The 8,774-nt window shown below is 41.5% G+C and overlaps 1 long non-coding RNA gene across 1 annotated transcript; it reads right to left on the bottom strand.

Annotated features, from left to right (window-relative positions):
- Nucleotides 1-5,218: 5,218 nt before the first annotated feature.
- Nucleotides 5,219-8,548, bottom strand: LOC139392437 (uncharacterized). The gene is made up of 2 exons (XR_011629670.1): nucleotides 6,842-8,548; nucleotides 5,219-6,705 (listed from the first exon to the last, which is right to left on the bottom strand). It is a non-coding gene; the product is annotated as an uncharacterized lncRNA (long non-coding RNA).
- Nucleotides 8,549-8,774: the final 226 nt, after the last annotated feature.

The raw sequence follows: 8,774 nt of genomic DNA, 5'->3' as shown, positions 1-8,774 counted from the left end.
AGAGACATCGAAACATGTACCAGTGAGATGCTACTTACCACCATCAGGGACTTCTGAGCTATCATCAACTCAAACAGCACCAGTTCAAAGAGGACATCTATCAGGTTAACATGATGGATCTAGGACAAGAAAATAGGAACGATTTCAAATAGATCAGATACTGTGATGTATAAAAGACATGCATGTGGAAGAACCCAAAGTGAGACATGAAAGAGTTAATGAACCCACCTTTGCCTCAGCCAGCTCCCTCTCAATGTCAATCTCCTTCGAGGGGTCACTCAGGTAGTCCACAAAGTCATTATAGGCACGGATGAATTCGGCCTCGTCCTATCACAAAGCAAAGAGCGTTGATGTTAATGAACAGAACACATTTCCCACTGAGGACGCTCTCTTTCCCTTGAATGAATAATGAGTTAGTGAGCTACCATGTGGTGGGCCTGAACCAGTGCGCCCATTAGGACCTTTCCTGCCACAAACAGATGGTTCCTGCTCAGGGTGGAACAAAGCAGTGTCTAGAGAAGAGGGAAGAGTTAGGGTGAGACACCCATCTTCCTCTAGGAGACAGACAGAACAAGAAGATACAGAGAGAAACATTTTAAGTGGGTCCACTCACAGTGAAGGCCTGGCGCAGGGAGACGAGCCTCAAGGCGATGTCCTCCACTCTCTTGGTGGTAAGGTAGAGGCTGTGGGAGGGAGGGAATGGAGAATGTAAACCAGTAGAGTCAATGGGGATATAGGATGGTGACAACTATCCTTCAGCATCTGACAAGCCCTGACTACACAGATATTTAGAGGAACTCACTTTAGCAGAGGAACCTCCCTCTCCTCAGGCAGCAGGTCCTCCTCCCAGCCCTACAACAACAGAACAAACATTCAACATCAGTGACATGACATGACAAACAATGGGTCAATGGATGGATCTTAATGCTACTAGTCTATAGAATGTGTAGCTGTGTGTCTAACATCTGACCTCATAGCAGTTGTGGCCTTCAGGCTCTGGCTCAGTGAACTGCTGATTGGTGGGCGTAGAGACGGAGGCAGCCTCCGACCATGCCGAGGAGGAGAGCAGCCCATCCAGCCCCATGTGGAGAGTGGCGTACACCACCGAGACATCAGTCTGCTGCTCCAAAAACACACACAACACACCTGTTTACCACACACGTTATTAGAAAACAGAGCATATCTTATGGAAAAATGCACAGTAATTGGTATTCTATATACATAGGAAAATGTTTATTTACCTGGTAGCAGCCAAACGTCACGTCCACAGACGTCTCGTGGCGGAGGTGAGACGCATACTGGGTCACCCTGCCAGCCACATACTGACAGAGAGAGATGACATGTTAAGGCCAAATGGAATAAGTGAAGAAAAGCCTAATCTAATACTATTTCAGTAGTATTTACATCTTACCTGGATCCAAGTGACGGACTGCACCTTGGTGGCACAGTAGGGGATGCCCTCTGGACTAAGCCTGGCTGTCTCCTTGGAGATGGCCCATACCAGGTGAGTCTCCAGGCCTCGAACCCTACTCACATGGTGCATCCTCACCACCACCTGCTGTGGAGAGAAACGACAAGTAACATCAACAAAACAACATCAGCCATCGCTGTAACATATTTCCATCTTGATCACATGACTCGGACAATGTAGATTAGGACTAGATAGTTACAAAGACACATACCTGGGATCCGCCACGCATGTAGGTGATAATGGGGCTGATGAACTGGAAAGTTCTCCAGGCTTTAGCCACCGGACTGGCATTGTTCTGCACAAGAGGGGGGTGACATTACAGTACATTCAGGTTAGAAACAGCAAACATTGTAACGGTGATGTGACTGTGTGTGGTTCTCTTACCCTGATCACAACAGGCCCACAATACAGGGGGCTGAACCTAATCGGTATCAGCTGCCAATTACCAGTGGCCTCCTAAAGCAGACAACAAAGATTTTCAGAATGAATATGTGGGATACTTTTCAAACATAAAACCAAAAGCTTTCTGAAAAGTGTACCTCAATGATAGTTGGCACATCCTCAAGGATGATAGCAGCATCCTGGACATGAAGGATAACTGGCAGCAGTGGCACATCCAACTGGACCTCATCCAGTACAGTTGATTCTAAAAGTAGGAAAAGGAAAACAAACAAACAATTATTAGGACGTAAAACGTAGCACGCTAGCTAGTACTACTAGCAAAAGTGCATTGCTTAGCAACAATTACTCAAGTTAACGTTACCTTGAAAGTTTGGATTACAGAAATACACAACATTTAACAAATTACATTGTCAATGTTGAATGTGGTAAAATAAGAAGTTTAAAACTCCACGTACCCTCTTCGAAGTCGCTGTCCACCTTCCGACGATCGCGAACCCTGCAAAACGGAAAAAGACAACAAAAACAACCCATAAATGAATTTGAATAACCTGTCGACGCAGAAGGCTGCCGACGTCCTCGCACTCTCTCCGTCAATCTTGAAAAGCACCCAGGCATTTTCCAGTCGATGTTTCAATCTCAGGTCTCAAAAATCAGTCAAGTTTGTTGTTGTTGAACAGCAAATTGAAGTTGTTCTTGTTTTCGAACAGAAAACGTTCAATAGAACGCCGATATGTTCTAACGGTTAGATGTCTCATGGCAACACATATATTTGAAATTGTTGTTTACAAAATTGACAGCTGTGTTGCCATAGAAATGAGTTTGGAACGCTATGGTTACCATTAGAATCCTATACAATTCCTGGTCATCATTCTAATTCCATTGACCCTATTTTGTCACCAGAGGCTTTCCTATGTTGTGTGTGTATAATCTAAAACTTAAAGACCAAATATATTTTTTAAAGTCACTAGCTAGGTCAATGGCCCATTGAAATGTTTTAGCTTGTTTCATGGAAGTTGTTGTTGAACTTCTGAAAGTCTAGGCTTTGGCTCAGTGGGCTATAAAGTCTTGTGGAGCACAGACAACCCGGGATAAAACATATTGACCACATTCAGACAAGGGGGGCGAAACCACATCCCACTGAGGTAGGAGAGCACTGAAGCATCTGCATAATAATAATCCATACCTCTTTTATAAACAGGATATTATCATTGATTATATCAAAGTGTATGTATGAATAAATCTGATTGACCTTTTTTCATGGCAGGTTCACCTTTTGAAGCCAGATGAGGTTCCCAAAGCGTTCTGGCACCCACCAAGCTCAGTCCCATCTCTGTACTCTTCTACGAGGACAACAACAATGTGATCCTAAAGAAGCATCGCAACATGGTGGTCAAGACCTGTGGATCCCTTTAACATCTGTGGTGGCCCATCTATTCTACATCATTTTAATAAACTTCACTACCATTGTTCCAAAAGATACAAACAGGGTTGATAGCAATAATCTGGCAATATGAGGCTAAATAGTATGTATCTACACTGAACATAAATATAAACTCAACATGCAACAATTTCAATGATTTTACTGAGTTATAGTTCATATAAGGACATCAGTCAATTAAAATATGTTCTTTAGGCCCTAATCTATGGATTTCACATGACTGGGAATACAGATGTGCATCTGTTGGTAACAGATACCTTTTTAAATGAAGATAGGAGCGTGGATCAGAAAACCAGTCAGTATCTGGTGTGACCACCATTTGCCTCATGCAGCGGGACACATTTAATGTAATATATATATATATTTTAATATAACATTTTTTAACTAGGCAAGTCAGTTAAGAACAGATTCTTATTTACAATGACGACCTACCCCGGATGACGCTGGGCCAATTGTGCCCCGCCCTATGGGACTCCCAATCACGGCCGGGTGTGATGCAATTAATCAATCAAATGTATTTATAAAAACCCTTCTTACATCAGCTGATGTCACAAAGTGCTGTACAGAAACCAGCCTAAAACCCCAAACAGCAAGCAATGCAGGTGTAGAAGCACAGTGGCTAGGAAAAACTCCCTAGAAAAGCCAGAACCTAGGAAGAAACCTAGAGAGGGTGGCCAGTCCTCTTCTGGCTGTGCCCGGTGGAGATTATAACAGAACATGGCCAAGATGTTCTAATGTTCATAGCTTACCAGCAGGGTCAAATAACAATAATAATGCAGCTTGGATTTGAACCAGTGACACCTCTTGCACGACTGACACAGTACCTTAGACCGCTACGCTACTCGGGAGCCCACATCACCTTAGCATAGAGTTGATCAGGCTGTTGATTGACGCCTGTGGAATGTTGTCCCACTCCTTTTCAATATTTTTTTAAAGTTGCTGGATTTTGTCAGGAACTGGAACATGCTGTCCTGCACGTTGATCCAGAGCATGCCAAACATGCTTGTGAGTATGCAGGACATGGAAGAATGTTGATATTTTCAGCTTCCGGGAATTGTGTACAGATCCTTGCAACATGGGACCGCGCATTATCATCCTGAAATATGAGTTGTTGGCGGCGGATGAATGAAACAATGGGCCTCAGGATCTCGTCACGGTTTCTCTGTGCATTCAATTCAAATTGCCATCGATAAAATGCAATTGTGTTCGTTGTCCATAGTTTATTTCCCCATACCATAACCCCACCGCCACCATGGGGCACTCTGTTCACAATGTTGACATCAGCAAACCGCTTGCCCACGCGATGCAGGATTCATCCATGAAGAGCACACTTCTTCAGTGTGCCAGTGGCCATCAAAGGTGAGCATTTGTCCACTGAAGTCAGGTCAAGACCCTGGTGAATACGACGAGCACGCAGATGGGCTTCCCTGTGACGGTTTCTTCTGACAAATTCTTCAGTTGTGTAATTCCAGTTTCATCAGCTATCGGGATGTCTGATCTCAGATGATACTGCATGTTAAGAAGCTGGATGTGGAGGTCCTGAGCTGTCATGGTTAAAATTGGTCTGCGCTTGGACATACTACCAAATTCTCTACAACGACATTGGTAGAGAAATTACTACTCCAGCAACAGCTCTGGTGGACATTCCACCAGTCAGCATGCTCCATCAAAATTTGAGAAAAAACTGTGAGTATGTTGTGTGGAAAAACTGCACATTATAAGGTGGCCTGTTATTGTCCCCAGCACAAGGTGCACTTGTCTAATGAGCATGCTGTTTAATCAGTTTATTGAAATGCCCCAACTGTCAGGTGGATGGATTATTTTGGCAAAGAAGAAATGCTCACTAACATGGATGTAAACTTATGTAAATTCATGAAAATTTGAGAAATAAACTTTTTGTACATATGGAACATTTCTGGGATCTTTTATTTCAGTTCATGAAACATGGGACCAACACTTTATATGTGGTGTTTACATTTTTGTTCAGTATAATATATTGATATTGAGTGTGAGAATGGTATATGAATAAATTACACCCATTACCTCTTTCATAACGACGGATCTTCGCATTCGACTTATAACCATACTTCACTCTTAAACTATTCACATCTACAGTAATTCAGATAATTACATCACCCTTTGTCATATATTATATGTATCCAATCAAAGCTGTAAAGTACTCTGACATGTGCAACGCTACATTTCTACCCTTTTGATGACTGTTGTCTTGTTGAACCAAGAATTTCTCATTGTCTCTTTTAGATGTACTACACATGGTTCAATTAAAACTCAAAAAATATGGACCATAAGTGCGTGACAAATTACTTTCTTTTTTTTTTAAATTCCTTTAATTATACTTTGAACAAGTACAAGTTAGTAGCAATGGCAAATGTCATTCCTATTTGTTTGCAGATTTTCTATGTACAGAGGATCCAATACACAGGAATGTGTCATTGTCAATATATTTATGGAGGACTGTGTACTGCTATATTTGTAATAAAATAAGTAAAATATATATTGTAGAGGTTGATTTGATGCAGAAGTGAGAGGAATTGCCAGTGAACACAGACCTCCAGAAACTCCAACCCCTCTTCAGCTACATAGCATTCCAGTATATTGGAAATACATTTGAAAATACTTGTAAGTATGCATTTGTCTGGTATCAGTATAGACGGAATGGCGTTTAACTTGCATTTGGAAGCAACACATTTTCTGCTAGATTTACAAGGCATACATATTCTCTCTCACACACAAAACATATTCACTGCTTTCCTTCAGAATGGATCAAATCGGCAGAGGAATGATTTCATATATATTGTTACATTTATTGGAAATGGTCAAATGCAAAATACAACTGTTACAACGTGGACCAGGTGACTATCCACAGTGATTTTGGCACTATTTCAACCAGGGCCTTTTACAGGCAGAACAAGACTCAGTCTTAGGCAAATAACAAATCCTTTCCACTATGACACCATTCTCAAAGAAAGCAGAAATGATTTGCACAAGAGTGTATCGGAGGAGGTATAGAAAAGAGTTGGTGGTTAAAGTAAGACAGCGGTACACAACTGAGAAAAAGTTGCAAAAACAGTAACACCCTGATACTTTTAGACGTGTAACAGTCTAGATGTTACTGAATCAGGTATTAATGAAGGAAGCACCATGGGGAAAAGGGATGTAGGTAGAGTGGGCTCATATAATTAAGATGGGCGCTTCAAAAGAGTCTGAAGTTCAGGGATGGTTGGACATATAATATGGGGTGCTGGTGTGCTTCTGCCCCCCTTTTTATGTCATTGTTACAAATATCCCCCACCCATGTCCAGGGGTCTCAGTATTTTGTCTCTTGACGCCATTAAGTTCCAGTTGCAGCGCTCTAATCGTGGTCATCGTGTGTCTGTGAATCACAACATGAAAGGCGATGAGTGACAACATATCCACATGTTGAGTCATACAAAATACAACTTTAGCATAGGGAAAGAGTTTGCTTCTAACATGTAAACTGGGAGTCTGAATGATGAGAGCATCTTAACCCAGCTGTAGGTCCATTGTGTGTGTTGGTCTTTTAAGCCTCAACATCATCCAGCTCTGGGGGCATTGGGGATTTGGGATGCTTGCTCTCAAAGTGCTGCTTGAACGTCTTCGGGTCCGGCATCTGCGTCTGTAAGGGTCAGGTAAGGGACGGAGGATATCAACAATTGTTGGCTGAGACTGAATTTTCAGGTGATAAACGATAAACAAAGCTATAAAATGCATCAAAGTCCTACACATCACACAGGCCAGTACAATGGACTAGACACAAAGAGAAACCTAAAAGGTAGGGATGTCAAACGTTCAGGCTGCTGTACAGACGATGGAGGCTCTAGTCTAGAGCACCTGGTTAAAATGTGGTTGAGAGCATTATTTTACTCTCTAAATGGTTAAATGAGTGAGAAAGAGATGTCATTGTTGCAATAGTTTGCGAGTGGGCAACAAACTACATTACCAAAAGTATGTGGACAGCTGCTCGTCGAACATCTCATTCCAGAATTATGGGCATATGGCGTTGGCTCCCCCTTTGCTGCTATAATAGCCTCCACTCTTTTGGGAAGGCTTGCTGCGGGGACTCCCGTTCTGTGAGCTTGTGTGGCCTACCACTTAAAGGCTGAGCCGTTGTTGCTCCTAGACGTTTCCAATTCACAATAACAGCACTTATAGTTGACCGGGGCAGCTATAGCAGGACAGAAATTTGACTAACTGACTTGTTGAAAAGGTGTTGAAATTCACTGAGCTCTTCAGTAAGGCCAATGTCTGTCTATGGAGATTACATGGCTCTGTGCTCGATTTTATACACCTGTCAGCAACGGGTGTGGCTGAAATAGCCAAATCCACTAATTTGACGGGGTGTCCACATACTTTTGTATATATAGTGTATAGTATCATCTTAAATAGACATGTTGAAATATTTTGCCATAGTAAATTGTATATTCTGCGAATTTCCCTAATGTGGACAGTTTGTGTTAATAACCTACACAAACCTTCATTTTCACCCCAGAAAATGTTGTGGAATTACACATCCATTTTACCTCAGATTGGTGATATTAGTATAAAAGTGTATAGTTTTCAAGATGACATATGATTGACTGCTTAAAACAGATCAATATCTGTGGTTTTGTACCAATGATTTTGTCACACGTACTGGGTTATGCAGGACTTAGAAATGCCACATATATTAATGAAATGGCAAAGAAAATGAAACGCGCTCTCTCTATAAAAGTCTATGGCCACACACCAATACATGGATTTGACAGTCAAACTGTCACTTAAATAGTGTCACTGTTGATATCCTATGTCGCGTCGTGATTTCGTTTAAGTTATAGATAGCTAACAAAAAAGTGGTCTGTTTCCTACCGAAATCAACACCTGACATTCCAAGATAAAAATGGAATTCCTCTACAAGTTCATCTAACCAACCGTGTATAGGTTATTCCAAGTGTGAATAGTGTTACTTCAAACAGTGCTACACCACCATTTAACCCCCATTCTATTGATTTCAGCGTGACATTGATGGAAGTGATGAACAAAAAAAGAGTTGCATTACACTTACCGTGTTGGCGACCCACTTGAATCAAAATGCAACACTTCTAAATGTAGGCCTAGCTAGCTGTCTACTACACATTGTCCTCTAACCAGTGATGTACACATTATTCCCAGATTCCGTTTGGTTTTTGAGCTGTGTTAGTTTTAACAGGACGTGTAACCTCATCTCCCCCTCTCGCACAATTGATTGTTGTTAATTTCCATATCTAAAGAATAAAGCATAATTGTTCATGTAATATTAGCCTCATAACTCCAGGAAGAGGAAATTGTGATGAAGTGATCAAGTAAATGAAAAGACAGAGACAAATGCTTTTAAACTACCAGTTATTTTATTTAAAAATGTAAAATTCAGTGCAAAGTAATGTAGTGCATTAGTGTCTAGATCCC

The sequence above is a fragment of the Oncorhynchus clarkii genome, chromosome 32, assembly GCF_045791955.1.
Source record: "Oncorhynchus clarkii lewisi isolate Uvic-CL-2024 chromosome 32, UVic_Ocla_1.0, whole genome shotgun sequence".
NCBI classification, from domain to species: domain Eukaryota; kingdom Metazoa; phylum Chordata; class Actinopteri; order Salmoniformes; family Salmonidae; genus Oncorhynchus; species Oncorhynchus clarkii.
This window is presented reverse-complemented; position numbering and strand designations above follow the sequence as displayed.